At 40.0% G+C, this 15977-nt stretch overlaps 1 protein-coding gene across 4 annotated transcripts in view; it reads left to right on the top strand.

Moving 5' to 3' along the window:
• Positions 1 to 15977, top strand: part of cbarpb (CACN subunit beta associated regulatory protein b) — a 202512-nt gene that overhangs the window by 94351 nt on the left and 92184 nt on the right. The gene's annotated exons all lie outside the window — the stretch shown is intronic.

The raw sequence follows: 15977 nt of genomic DNA, 5'->3' as shown, positions 1-15977 counted from the left end.
CATTGTACTCTATGCTACTTTCTCCCCACCCCCACACTCCTCTAGCTTATCTCTCCACGCTCCAGGCTCACTGCCTTTATTCCTGATGAAGGGCTTTTGCCCGAAACGTCGATTTCGAAGCTCCTTGGATGCTGCCTGAACTGCTGTGCTCTTCCAGCACCACTAATCCAGAATCTAGTTTCCAGCATCTGCAGTCATTGTTTTTACCTCTTTGGTCATGGGTCCAGACAATCTTACCTCATCCACAGCTCAGTCCTCAAACCATTCCACCAACCGCCCCACCCAACACACACGTGCACACCTACATGCACACAGCCACGCCCATGTGCCCACAATCAATCCTAGGAAGTTGTTATTCATATAAAGAGGAAATTAGCTTGAAGGTAGCACAACGGTTTAAGCCCTTGGTTATGGTCCTCATGAAAACACACTGAATGGATGAATAAGGATCAATTAAGTGGTCTTTCTTATCCTTCCATATCCTTATTTGTCTTGTGATCTTACACTCTGATAACCATCTGTGGATGTAGAAATGTCTGCACCTGTCTCGAAGTGACGATACCTCTGTGCTGACTGCACCTTGAACACCACTAGCTTCATCATTTTCTGTGAAAAGAGCAGATGGGAATTTTTAGGAGTTAATGCATAATAATGAATTTTTGGTTTGCATTTTCATTTTGAGCCAAGTACATTTTCTTAAGTCTTTATTTCTGTAATCATTTAATCTAATATGTCTGTCAAAATGCGCAGCAGAGATCTCGGTTAGTTCTGGACCCTTTACATTCAATATTTCTCTCAATGCTTGTATGGCCACAGGTCTAAACATGCTCTTGCTTTCAACAGTAGTTGAAATCCATGTAGTTCTCATTGGTCTCAACTAAATCTACCCCTTTGTACTTGACAATCTTGATCTTAGAATAAACAAGTATGTGAATGCTGAAAGTAACATTGGTTAAACCTCTTACAGAGTAGTTCAGTTTGTATTTATGTTGTCTGAAGTGTAGATGTCTGGGCTCAAATCTGAACTAAAAATAGCCTGAGTGCCATAATATCAAATACTTAACTGATAAGATTTTAACCTCTGTACTTTAAAATGAATTTTCCTTGATTGCAAAATTAGTTCTTCATAACAAATGAGATATCATTAGAAAGTACAGAATGTGGAAAGGATTCAATTGCAAGCAGAGTTTATAAGATTGTTATGATTTGAGAATGTCTCTTTAATTGACAGTGAAACAGAGGAATGAAGAGGGTCATTTGATCTGCTCTGAACTTTGCCCGGTAATGAGCCTGGGTGACACGGTTGCTAAAAGTTCAATGGAAGCTCGGGTTGATTTCCTAGGAGAAAGGTGCAAGATAGTCACACTTGTGGTCAATGGGAAGAACAATGTGCTGACTGTGGGTAGGCAGTCTCATATTGGAGTGTTGGAACTGTCAGGTTTTATTAAGAGTTATACTTTGAATTGTTTATTCTAAGATAGATGGAGTTAAGAGTCTAGAGGATTACTAATCAGTATTTCCAGTGGGATATAAGAGACATGTGATTCATATTGTCATGGAGATGGGTTTGAAAAAGGACAAGCCCATATGAAGCCACTGTAGTATCAAGTTACAGGGTATCATGAAAACAGACAGAAATGCTAACAAGAAACAGAGAGAGAAGAGAGATGACACCAACTAGTCCTGTACACAAAATAGAGAATCAGAACGCGAGTGAAATCTTGGCTCTGATTGAATGGGTCAACTTCAAGACAATTTATGTTGTAAAATTTGCCAAATTCTGGTAACCTTCACAGCGAAAGTCAGTCCTGGGATTTAAAGTTTCCCAACTATGAAAGGAAAAAAGCAAACCACTGAGAATAGAGACTGAGCACAGGGGAATACAATGATCATTTAAAGGACAAAGTCTTGCATTGTCGGTTGTGATAAAGACCACTTGGGGTATCTTCTCTGTGGTTAAATTATGTTGTCTATTGTACATTGATTAGTCAATGTTGCATTTAATTTATTTATTACAGTAAAAACCATGAAAGGTGAAATCTTGTAGTCAGCTTTCTTGGCAGTGTGGGGGAACAGAGGGATCTTCATGTTCAAGTACATAGATCTCTCAAAGTTGCCACCCAAGTGGATAGGGTTGTTAAGAAAGTTTATGGTGTTTTGGCTTTTATTAACAGGGGGATCAAGTTTAAGAGCTGCGAGGTTTTCCTGCAGCTCTACAAGTCCCTGGTGAGGCCACACTTGGAATATTGTGTCCAGTTCTGGTCACCCTCTTATAGGAAAGATACAGAGGCTTTGGAGAGGGTGCAAAGAAGGTTTACCAGGATATTGCCTGGACTGGAGGGCTTGCCTTATGAAGAGAGGTTGACTAAGCTTGGACTTTTCTCTCTGGAGAGAAGGAGGAAGAGAGGTGACCTGATCGAGGTATACAAGATAATGAGAGGAATGGATAGAGTCAATAGCCAGAGACATTTCCCCAGGGCAGGATTGACTGGCACGAGGTGTCATAGTTTTAAGATATTAGGAGAAAGGTATAGAGGAGATGTCAGAGGAAGGTTCTTTACACAGAGAGTGGTGAATACATGGAATGCATTGCCAGCGGTGGTGGTGGAAGCAGAGTCATTAGGGACATCTAAGCGACTGCTGGACATGCACACAGATAGCAGTGAATTGAGGGGTGCATAGGTTAAGTTATTTTATTTTACATTAGGATTAATGCTCAGCACAACATCGCGGGCCAAAGGGCCTGTTCTGTACTGTACTTTCTATGTTCTATGTTCTATGTTCTTTCAAATTAGTTACGGAAATACAATGATTTTTGGAAGTTCTCTGTCCTTGTGGAGGTCAGAGGAATGTTATAGTGTTCAAATCTGTTACTTCCACAGATCTACCTGATTTATGAGCTGCACATCACATTTTAAATCTTCTGTCTTTCATAATCAAAACTCCAGAAAAAATGCTGAACCTCATATTTCTGCTGAAATAAGGCTATCAGCAGATAAGCATGCTGGCTATCAGGCCTGTTCTTTTTGCCTTCCCAGGATTTACTTTCAATGTCTTTAGCACCACTACCCTCTGTTTCCTCATCATTGAAACTGATTGCAAATAGTTTATATTTGTCTGGGACACTGCCTAATGGAAGTGATGGTACCAATATGTTAACTGTCCATTTGTTTCTGTACTTTGAGCATGTTTTCATTTTCTGTGAGAAGGGCAAATGGAAAATACCTATGAACTTAGTGTTTTGAATTGATGGCCAAAAGTTTGAATCACATCAATTCAAAATCAGTGCAAGCTGATAAAAATCATGAAACATGTGATTAATAAATGCATTTCAGATAATCCAGCCATTGCTCCTAAATCACACTGAGAGTTGATCAGTCCCTCTCACAGGCTATAGTGTTCTTTTTGTTTAGTGATTTGTGCAGCCGGAGTTAACCAGAAAGTATGACTATTCCAGTATATTTACTTGTTCCAAGTGATTATTAAACATAGCGTCATAGAGATTTACAGTATGGAAAAAGGCCCTTCAGTTCAACTCATCCATGCTGACCAGATATCCCAACCCAATCTATTCCCACTTGCCAGCATCCGGTCCATATCCCTCCAAACCCTTCCTATTCATATATACATCCAGATGCCTTTCTCCAAACCCTTCCTATTCATATATACATCCAGATGCCTTTTAAATGTTGCAATTGTACCAGCCTTCACCACTTTGTCTGGCAGCTCATTCCATACACGTGCCACCCTCTGCGTGAAAAAGTTGCTCCTTAGGTCTCTTTTATATCTTTTCCCTCTCACACTAAACCACTTTGTGGGCGGCACGGTGGCACAGTGGTTAGCACTGTTGCCTCACAGCGCCAGAGACCCGGGTTCACTTCCCGCCTCCGTTCTCCCCGTGTCTGCGTGGGTTTCCTCCGGGTGCTCCGGTTTCCTCCCACAGTCCAAAAAGATGTGCAGGTCAGGTGAATTGGCCATGCTAAATTGCCCGTAGTGTCAGGTAAGGGGTAAATGTAGGGGTATGGGTGGGTTGCGCGTCGGCGGGTCGGTGTGGACTTGTTGGGCCGAAGGGCCTGTTTCCACACTGTAATGTAATCTAATCTAATCTAATCTAAACCTATGCCCTTTAGTTCTGGACTCTCCCACCCCAGGGAAGAGACTTTGTCTCTTTATCATATCCATGCCTCTCATGATTTTATAAACCTCTATAAGGTCATCTCTCAGCCTCTGACGCTCCAGGGATAACCACCCCAGCCTATTCAACACTCACTATAGCTCAAATCCTCCAACACTGGCAACATCCTTGTAAATCTTTTCTGAACCCTCTCAAGTTTCAGAACATCCTTCTGATAAGAAGGAAACCAGAATTGCATGCAATATTCCAAAAGTGGCCTAACCGATGTCACCAATTTCCGGTACAGCTGCAACATGACGTCCCAACATCTGTACTCAATACTATAACCAATAAAGGAAAGTATATCAAACACTTTCTTCATTATCCTATCTATCTGCGACTCCACTTTCAGGGAGCTATGAACCTGCACTCTGAGATATCTTTGTTCAGCAGCACTCCCTAGGACCTTACCATTAAGTGTATAAGTCCTGCTAAGATTTACTTTGCCAAAATGCAACACCTCGCATTTATCTGAATTAAACTCCATCTGCTACTCTTCAGCCCATTGGCCCAACTGGTCCAGCTCCTGTTGTAATCTGAGGTAACCCTCTTCGCTGTCCACTACACCTCCAATTTTGGTGTCATCTGCAGACTTACTAATTGTACCTCTTATGCTCATATCCAAATCATTTATATAAATAACGAAAAGTAGAGGACCCAGCACCAATCCTTGTGGCACTCCACTGTCACAGGCCACCAGTCTGAAAACCAATCCTCCACCACCACCCTCTGTCTTCTACCTTTGAGCCAATTCTGTATCCAAATGGCGAGTTCTTCCTGTATTCCATGAGATCTAACCTTGCTAATCAGTCTCCCATGGGGAACCTTGTTGAACACCTTACTGAGGTCCGTAAAGATCACGTCTACCACTCTGCCCTCATCATCCTCTTTGTTAAATACTCAATCAAGTTTGTGAGACATGATTTCCCACACACAACGCCATGTTGACTATCCCTAACTAGTCCTTTCCTTTCCAAATATACGTACATCCTGTCCCTCAGGATTCCCTCCAACAACTTGCCCACCACCGACGTCAGGCTCACTGGTCTATAGTCCCCAGGCTTGTCCTTACCACCCTTCTTAAACAGCGGCACCACGTTAGCCAACCTCCAGTCTTGCGGCATCTCACCAGTGACTATTGATGATACAAATATCTCAGCAAAGGGCCCAGCAATCACTTCTCTAGCTTCCCACAGAGTTCTAAGGTACACCTGATCAGGTCCTGGGGATTTATCCACTTTTATGCATTTCAAGAAATCCAGCACTTCCTCCTCTGTAATATGGACATTTTTCAAGATGTCACCATCTATTTCCCTACATTCTATATCTTCCATGTCCTTTTCCACAGTAAATACCGATGCAAAATACTTGTTTAATATCTCCCCCATTTCTGCAGCTCCACACAAAGGCTGCCTTGCTGATCTTTGAGGGGCCCTATTCTCTCCCTGGTTACCCTTTTGTCCAAAATGTATTTGTAAAAACCCTTTGGATTCTCCTTAACACTATTTGCCAAAGCTATCTCATGTCCCCTTTTTCCCTCTTGATTTCCCTCAGTATGCTCCTACTTCCTTTATACTCTTCTAAGGATTCATGGTAACAATGTCTGGTTAGGGTAATAAATTCTTTGTGAACACCTCCAGAAGGATATTTCTAATTTTTTTTTAATACTTTGCAGAATTAGTATAGCATGCACAACCTCTCTTCCTCTCTGTATTTACCTACCTTTCTCTCTCAATGTTTATATATGGCATTGAGGAAAACGTTTTGTGAGCTAGAATTGGACTTAGCACAAAGGAAGATGGTTGTCAAGGGCCTCATAATCATGCTTCAGAATTTCCTTGGGGCAAATCCTAGGTTCCACCATCTTCAGGTCCTTCAGTAGAGACCTTCACCACCATTTGGTCAGAAGTGGCAATGGACAATCATCAGTGAGCAATGTTCAATTAAGTTATCAACTCCTAAGAAACTGAAGCATTTTATGTCCACATGTGGCAAAACCTTCATAACACTCAGACTGTTAGATGCTAAGTACCCTCACCAACAAAAGAGTCACTAATTCCAAAACATCAGCATCCATGGGTGGACCACTGACTATGAAGTGAACTGGAGAAAGTTCAAGCACTAGAAATTCTACAATGAGTAACTCACTGTCTCAGTCACTGATGCCAATCAGGAGTTAATCAAATGATATTCTGCACTTTCCTAGATAAATGCAGCTCCATCAGCATGCAGGAAGCTCAACACTTTCTAGAACAAACCATCCTGCATGATGGATAGCCCATCAACCACCTTAAACATTCACTCCCTGCACATAGCTGAACATGTGCCATGAACAAGACACAATGCAAAGCCACGGCCTTTCTTGGCATCCTCCAAACCTTCAACTGGTCACTAGAAGAACACAGCAGTAGGTGTAAGAGATCACAACCACCTCCATTCCCCTCAGAGTCATGCATAATCCTTGGAAGTATATCGCCATTCCTTCATTATTGTTAGATTAGAATCCTGGAGCTCACTACCTAAATAACAGTGTGGGTTGCAATAGTCTACAATGGTAATTCACAGCCATGTACTGTAGGACAATTGGGCAAAGGCAATAAATGTTGGTCTTGTAAGAGATGCTTGCATCTCATGAACAAAGAATAACTCTGCAAATTCATTCATATTTCTGTGTAAGTACTACCTTTCCATTGTCTGTCTATTAAGCAACCTTAAGTTTTGTATAAATACCTACTATCTCCATGACAAAGTAATATTATTTGTTTACTTTTGAGAACACTTTCAAATGATTAACAATAATGCTGTCCCTCAGGCCCTTAGAGCTGGCCAGTCTGCAATATGCTGTCTTGTTCTTTCACCAGTTTTGATCTGAGTTCAGAGTACTTTGCAACATTATGGAAATTAACCTTTAATTTGCAAAATAAAGGCAGTGCTCTTTGAGTTTTAAATATACAAGCACTTTAGATGCAATTAGACAAACAACAATATTTCATGTTTTGACATTAATGTATGTGAACAGAAATTTCATTGATGTGAAAAAGTGTCAATTTCTCAACAAAAAGAGGAAAATGCAATGGGGTGGTGTTCTTGTTTATGAGCAGGCAAAGTGTTGGCAAAACACTTAATGAATGCAAATTTTATTTTGAGATCCTTGCGATATTTCTGTTTTTTCCAACTTTATCCTCAGTAATGCATTGGATTCTTTACTCTTCAAATTACTAGGGATAGCATTTAGGATTGAATTATGATTTGAGCAATGGTCTTTGCCTATTCGCTGCAAAAATAAATGAACCTGTTTTTCATGCTCGATTCACATCCTGAACCAATCGAGAGCAGCAAGAGATGCCTTTCAAAATGAATAGAACGTCTTCACCAAGTTCCTTGATTTGTTCTTGAGCATGTGGGCTTTGGAAAGTCCAATGATATAGCAGGTTAAAAACTCCAGGAAACCTTTTGATCAAGTTCAACAAGCTCAAGACTGTAAACATTCCAGGTGAAATTGAGATAGAAAAGGAATTGGTTGTAAAAGTGAAAGCAGTGGGTTTGAGCTAAGGAAATGGCATCAAGTCTGTCAATGTATTGAGTGGAGTGCCACAAGCTTCTGTCCCCAATATTCATAAAATCCGGATTCATAACTACGATACAAGTTCATAGAAATTGAGACTTCTTATATCAGCCATCGACCTATCTCAGTACTGAGAAAGGATCACTGCACCTGAAATGTTAACTTTGATTTCTCTTCACAGATGCTGTCAAACCTGCTGAGCTTTTCCAGCAGCTTCTGTTTTTGTTTCTGATTGACAGCATCCGCAATTCTTTTGGTTTTTACCTACCTATCCCATCCATTCTCAGTTAAACTTTTGCACCAATAGATGTAAGTCCAATTTTGCTATTTTAAATGAAGAAAGGGGAGTTCCTGACCTCTTACTTTAATCTACCTCTCAGAATTCATGCCAAGGAAAGTGATGTCTGAAGAATCTTGCAAGGCCTGCCTCCTGATTGGCAGTTATAGAGACTAAAGAGAAAATGTTTTTGTGGAGATTTTAGCCATTGAAACCTGTGAGTGTGTGCAATAAAGCAGTCCATCTCTTGGAGTCCAAATATCAGTCACAGAGTACTTGTGGTTTATCCTGTGAGCTGAATCTCTTAGGTGGCTTTGTGACTGGCTACCATCCTTTGTCTAACTGATGTGTGGATTATATTTGTTACAAGAAACCAATATTGCCATTTCTACTTGCAGAATTTGTGGATAATTAAAAGGTGACCTTACTTAAGTGAGTCTAGTTCTCCCAACCAGTTTAGTGAATGCTCTTCGCTTTTAACCATATCATTTCTCAGAACTCTTCTTTGTGAAGTTGTCATTTTTAAATTGGTTTTCTCTGTTCTTTGCAGCCAATAGATGGTGAGCACTTCAAGTAGCAGTGTGGGCAGTTTTGATATATGACATGTCAGTCAGAAAAGCTGAGATTTAAAAAGGAATTGTTCCTTGTTTTCTACTAAGGACTTTTTTGGGAAAAAGGTACTGCTTAATGGTTCACAGGCTTCAATGACTTTGTAGATGCTAGGTATTAATAACACAAAAGCAAACCCGACAAGCCACTGTGGCAGGTTCCATGTATTTTACTTTAGGGCCAATGTATTCAATTTTAATATATACCACTCACTATAACAGTCCCTGATATTCAGTCCCATGACCTCTGATATAACAAAGACTGGGTTAATATTCCACTGCCATTATTACATTTATCAATATAGCATGCAGCACTAATGTAATCGCAGCAAATACACAAAACATCATATTCCAGGTTTGCAATCCCTAGCAGCAATGTTGTGGGCCCAGTAGTAGGATTAATTTGGAGGTGGATATGGTGTTAATGGAAGTCTGTGCACCTTGGAGAGCAACTACAGCTATACTTCAAATATTGTAAATCAATAACACCCACATTGCAAGAAATGTTATTAACTTCAAAAAAGTGTGTTTGAAAAATCAGATTCTGGGTGGAACAGGAGTTTACAATGACTTCTGTTAGAATTGTATCAGTCCTTTTTAATCAATTTATAATTTATGTTGCCATGAAATGATTTCTCAGTGTTGTGAATCTGTGTACGAACATTTCACCTAAGGCATTTGTGGTGTGAAACATTTACTTAGTTTTACTAGAATTTCAAACAAATTCCAACATTAATTTTCTACTGAGGAAATGAGACTCCTTGCCAGTCCAAGCCAGAGAGGTTGTTCACCAACAATTATTACTTATAAATTCTTAAAATATCACACTGGTTAAATCAACTGAACACTCAGGGTTTGAGCAACTGACACATATTCACACCTTCACATTGACTTCTGGTACCTTCTATTATCAAAGGGTGGAAAACACGGTCTGTGGAGGTGTGTGGTGTCATGGATTGCAATTTCGAGATTTCTGTATTTTAGCTGAGCATGTGTGGAAGCAAGGAGTTAGTGCCAGAGTTCCTCTGCCTTTAAAAAAAAAATGCTCATAGCCTTGCTGTATGACTGCAGCAATATTCAGGCCAATGTCTACAATCTCATGATAGATTACTCCTCATCTGTACTTTGTAGGAGGAAATCTTGCCTGATATTTAGCATAGTGGCTTTACTGTATAGAAGAGTAACAATTCACTTGATATCTGTAATGCACTTTTAATCCTGTATATACCAATCAGCAACATTATTTCATTAACTGACAAGTAGCAATAAAATTTAAATCCCAAATCATCCTAACTTTCTGAAGCCTGAGGTTACAGTATGGCAAAGGCAAACACACTGCCAAAACAAAGGTTTTTCAAAATTTATGTTCTCCTATTTTCAGATTATTACTACTTGCAAGTGCTGACCAATCTGCTTATAATTTTGCCTACGCTCTGCTGAGGAAAGTTGCATGAAGTTTGGACTATCCATTGTGAATATGTCAATTAAAGATGTAGGCGATAGATTTGAAGACAAAACAATCACAGAAAACTAGAGAGACTACTGCAGGTAAAGGGTCAAAAATAAAGGAATGAAGACGAGATAGAAGAATGTATTAACATGGCTTGGCAACCTCGTGTAGAACATCTGACTGCTCCAGTTTACTAATTCTAACTATGGTCATGCCTTTTGGTGCATGAGGAGATGAGAGGGTCTTGACTCAAGATCTCATATCTAGGATTTCTCTGGAACTGACACTGTTGAATTTGACTGACCAACCATGTAGAAAATGTCTACAAGCTTTCATAAAGATTACAGCAACCACATGTATCCTGAGGGGCATTTCCTGGAGTTATGAAATTAAGTACCTATAATCATTACTTTAAAATTAGATTCCCTACAGTATGGAAGCAGGCCCTTCGGCCCAACAAGTCCACACCAACCCTCCGAAGAGTAACCAACCCGACCCATTCCTTTACGCTATATTTACCCCTGACTAATGCACCTAACATTGTGGGCAATTTAGCATGGCCAATTCACCTGACCTGCACATCCTTGGAGTGTGGGAGGATACCAGAGTACCCAGAGGAAATCCACGCAGACACGAGGAGAATGTGTGAACTCCACGCACACAGTCGGCCGAGGGGGGGAATTGAACCTAGCCCCTGGCGCTGTGAAGCAGCAGTGCTAAACAATGCTGCCAAAGCAATGGAAATGTTTTCGTCCCTGAATGTGAGGTATTTTTAGACACCAAACTATTTTATGAGGCTTTCCAGCATTCCCAGGTTCAAATACCAGAGCATCATCTTGTTTCGAGAGTTTTTTTTTGTAAATGAGATTGCATATCTAACATGACCATCCAGTTGATTGTCAGCTTTCAAACATACCACACACGGAAAGTGTTACTGTAACAAGTGCTTTGCAATTAACTTGCTTTGCAATTAACTTACAGCATGTGCAAAAATAAACCCATAAAACAAAGTAGTGAAAAACATTTACATTCCAGAATGTTATTCTTAATATATTTGTTGCTACCAATAAAATGTCTTTAATTTGTAAATTGCAGCAATTTAACTTAAAGAATGTTTTGCAGTTGATTAAACTTGCATTGATTTCCTTGCTTCGTAAAAACAGCGTTTTTTTTATATTCATACAGGGGATCTGTGCTTCGCTGGCTGGTCCAAAAGTTCTTACCTATCCTTAATTGTCCTTGAGAAGCTTGTGGTCAGCTGCCTTTTTTGACCAGCTGTAATCTGTTGGTGTAGGTATACACACAATGCTAGGACAGAAGGAGTTTCAGGATTTTGACCCAGTGACAGTGAAGGAATGGCAATATGTCTCCATGTCCGGATGGTGAGTAATTTGGAGGGGAATTTGCAGGTAATAGTGTTCCCATGTATCTGCTGCCCTTGTCCTTCTACACAGCAGTGGTTATGAGCTTAGAAGGTGTTGTCTCAGGAACCTTGGTGAATTTCTGCTGTCCATCTTGTGGGTGGTACACACTGTTGTAACTATGTTCCCATGGTTGAGGATGTGATGCCAGTGAAGCCAGATAGACAATGTCAAGCTTCTTGTGTTATTGGAACTGCACCCATCTAGTCAATTGAAGAGTGTGTGATCATGTTCCTGATTTGTGCCTTGTAGATGCAGACAGGTTTTGGGGCGTCAGGAGGTGAGTTACTTGTCGCAGAATTCCTAACGTCTGACCTGTTCTTGTAGCCACTGTATTTATATGGTTAGTCCAGTTCAGTTTCTGTTTGATGGTAAATCCCAGGATGTTGATCATGGGGGATTCAGAGATGGTAGTGCAGTTGAGGACATCAAGGGAAGAGGGTTAGATTTTCTGGTTCTGTTTTGCAGAAAATGTTACTTGCCACTTATCAAGCAGCTTTTATTTCACATCAGATTGGATTCTAGGTGATAAAGGCATTAAACAAGTACTTGCCAGGCACATTGTTCCAATTCAAAACCATTGCAGTTTTAAGTAAGCTTGAGAATTTTCAACATTTTAATTAAGTCTACAAGACAGCCACCGAATAAAATGTATGTTTGTGTAAATAAGCCCATTGCATATTAATGAGCTGGGTATTGCGACACAAAGCATTAATTTAACATTGGTCTTATGCATCACCCATATATGTCGTGCGTCATGAATTAGAGGACTTGACAATTCTCAGTAGGATAGGGGTTTAGCAGCCAGCATTCGTTAATGTGCATCATGTAGGTATTTTAGTTTGCTTTCAATTTGAAATGGTCACCAGCTGAGAAACACAAAAGGGATATGTGAAGCTCTACTGAGTCCCTATAATTTTCTATATTTGGTTTGGAAGTATTCTTGGATTGGATTCTGTGAAGTACGTGTGAAGCTAAGCTGCTGATCTCACACATCACTAACTTGTCAAATTTAACCCAGACCACCTGCACTTTAGGGAGTACTGCTCATTGATCTAGCTGCTTACTTTTTGAAAGGTTTCTATGGATTCACTTTAGTACTAATTAACCACATGCTATCAACAATAATAACAATATATTTACGTAGAGCCTTTTATACTAAGATATCTCAAAATATTTCAAAGGGCCGTTAACAACAAGATATGAAGCAAGCTGGCAAAAGGAGACATTAGGATAGATAACCAAGAAATTATTTGGCCTAAGTGGGCTGTCTCCAAAGGAGGAAAGTGATGTCAACAGGCAGCAAGGTTTAGGAGGGATTTTTGGAGCTTAAGGTCTAGGCCACTGCTTCACAAAGTGGTGTTTCTATATCTAGCCAAGCTGTCCCAGCTATAACGGTTACATCTACCAGACAGTGCAGAAAGGTATTCAAAAAGCAGGACAATTCCAATCTGGCCAATTACCACCCCATTAATCTGTTCTTGATCATCAGTAAAATGGTGGAAGGTGTCATCAACAGTGCTGTCAAGCAGTACTAATGAGCATCAATCTGCTCACTGATGCCCAGTTTGGGTTCTGCCAAATCCATTCAGCTTCAGACATCATTACAGACTTGGTTTGGACATGGATGAATGAGCTGAATTCCAGGTGTGAGGTGAGACTGACTATCTTGACATCAAGGCCTTGTTTGACGAGTGTGTCAACAAAGACCCCAGCAAAGCTAGAATCAATGGGTTCGCCAGAGTGGGAGCCGGGGGGTATGAGGTCAAGTCAGGGATCTCTAGCTGCAAGACATCTCTACAGGAGCTCCTCAGGACATTATCCTAAGCTCAGCTATCTTCAGATGCTTCATCAATGACCTTCACTCCATCATATGGTCAAAAGTGTGCAATCATCAGTGGACATTCCCATTGTTCAGCATCGTTCCTAACTCCTCAGATACTGAAGGAATCAATGTCCAAATGCAGCAAGACCTATACTTAATATATAAATTTGAGCTGGCCGGAGACTCTAGCCATCACTCTTTGACATTCGATGATATCACAATGGCTTAACTCCTCCTGTCAACATCTTGAGATGTTTTCAGATTTTTTTTGGTCTTTGTGAAGCAGAGTGCTTCCTGAATTCACTCCTAAATTTGAATTCTAATTTTTTAAGATTGTGCCCTCTTGTTTTGGTGCTCCTCTGTCCACAGGAAGTGGTTTCCCAGTATTGACTCTATCGAATCGTTTGATTGATTAAAATGCTTAGATGAAATTTGCCCGAGCTAATACGTGTGTTACAAATGCATGTTTTATTAGAAATGACTTTATAGATTACCTGTTGGAAACTAATGAATGGATTTAATGAGATTGAAGCAAAATTCCAGTGATTCAAATGGTAACTTCTTGGCTAAATATTCACTTCACTGGACTTAGCAAATTTCCAAATCAGTAAGTACAGTGAATGTGTCTGCAAGAGCCATCAAAGACAATTTCCTTGAAAGAAGGGAAGGATGTTCACTGATTGCACAATATTCAGCACCATTTGCAACTCCTCAGATGCTGAAGCAGTCAGTCCATGCCCCAAACAAGGTCTGGACAATATCAAGTAACTTACTTCGTAATTCCTCAAAGCCCGTCCACCTTCTAAGACTCAGGAGTGTGATGGAATACTCCCCTCTTGCCTGGATGTGTGCAGCTCCAACAACACTCAAGAAGCTTGACATCATCCAGGACAAAGCAGTCCACTTGATTGACACCACATCCACAAACATTCACTGCCCCCAGCACTGATACTCAACTGCAGCAGTGTGCACCATCTACAAGATGTACTGCAGAAATTCATCAATGATCCTTAGGCAGCACCTTCTAAACCTACAACCCCTATCACCCAGAAGGACAAGGACAGCAGATATGGAACATGACCACCTGCAATTCCCCCTTCCATTCTGATTTGGAAATATGTTGCTGTTCCTTCACTGTCACTGGGTCAAAAATCTGAAACTCCTTCTGTCATAGCATTGTGAGTGTGCAGTTGCACCAACTGGACTGCAGCAATTCTTGAAGCTGGCTGTGCCACCTTCTCAAGGATAACTTGGGATAGGTAAGAAGTGTTGGAGCAGCCAGCAATGCACAAATCCCTTGAATGAATATAAACAGGCTGTTCTTGTGGAACAAGTGAATTAATCCAAGTTTAATCAACTGTAAATCATGAATTAAAATTGCTAATATTCACAAATTTAAAAATTTTGTTGATCTTAACAAGCACGTCAAATATAACGTTCTGGACAATGAATGAATGTTTTTTATCACTTTGTTTTTTGCACTTATTTTTGGGCATGCTGTAAGTCTTGTTTAGTTCTGAATTCCATGGAGTGGATAAAAAAAATGTGAATGCAGCACATCTCCTGTCCTCATTCACTGGGTGTCCAGTCAGCTGAGTGGGAGAATGAGCATTAGACTCAGACGAAGGACTTTGACTCGGGGAAGAATTGATTCAGTCTTAAAGTTACAACTGGAATCCACTAGCCATGATCATATCTGGGATGCTTGTCATTTGGTGAGATAGAAATATATGAATTTCAAGCGAACCTTCTTTTGTACTTAAGAAACTTTTTCTTCTGGGCTACAGGCAGATGCAGAAAATATGCTGAAGTGGCAAAAAACCTGTGTGTGCCTCATTCACCCGTCTTGCAAGCTCAACCTTTTTCCTGCCACAGACAGAGATTGTAAAGAACACAGCCAAGCAGCTGTCATCACTAGAATAACAAAAAAGAAGTTCTTTGTCAAAATCTTTAAACGTACTCCATGTTGAAATAAGAATGACTGATAAACGCAGCCTGGGTCCATCCAAGTCATCAACCTTTATGAAATATCAATTTAATCTTTCTTGAACATTAAGACTATTCCTTAATCAATCCTCCAACTTTGTAATCTACTTTTATACAAGCGTTTTAATTGGATCTGGTTAAGAATCAGAGAAACTATCCTCTTTGTAAATAAAAATTCAAGAAAGCCTGTCTACTTGTTTCTTTTAGAATCACATACGTAAACAGTTAAACACTCAATGAATTGGCAAACATTTCCTTTTTCGGAAATCCTATCCCTCATCACCTGATTGTTACAAATGATTCATACGTGATAAACAGTATTAAAGTTACAGATAGATCTATTGTTGTCAGGAATAATATCTCCAGCAGACTAATATTTATGCTAATGTGGAATTGTTTACCCCACAGCAGCCAATATACCTGCCTCAAAATACCTACATTTCCAAAAGTGTATTTTTATAAGTAACAAAGTGCTAATACTAGATTATCTGATTAACAAGTCATTATCTAATTTATATTTTAAAACTTCAGTGAAAAATGAATATCACATTTGGAATAATTTCAACAGGTTCTCTGCCAGAAAAAACCCTATGTACAAGTGAGAATTGCAGATGGATTATATCTTATCTGTTATCCCTACTCTCAAATCCCTGCTCAGTGCTGGTGAATTC

This window comes from Chiloscyllium plagiosum, chromosome 31 (genome assembly GCF_004010195.1).
Source record: "Chiloscyllium plagiosum isolate BGI_BamShark_2017 chromosome 31, ASM401019v2, whole genome shotgun sequence".
In the NCBI taxonomy this organism is placed as follows: domain Eukaryota; kingdom Metazoa; phylum Chordata; class Chondrichthyes; order Orectolobiformes; family Hemiscylliidae; genus Chiloscyllium; species Chiloscyllium plagiosum.
Note: the sequence above shows the minus strand (reverse complement) of the source record. Positions and strands in the feature narration are given on the sequence as shown.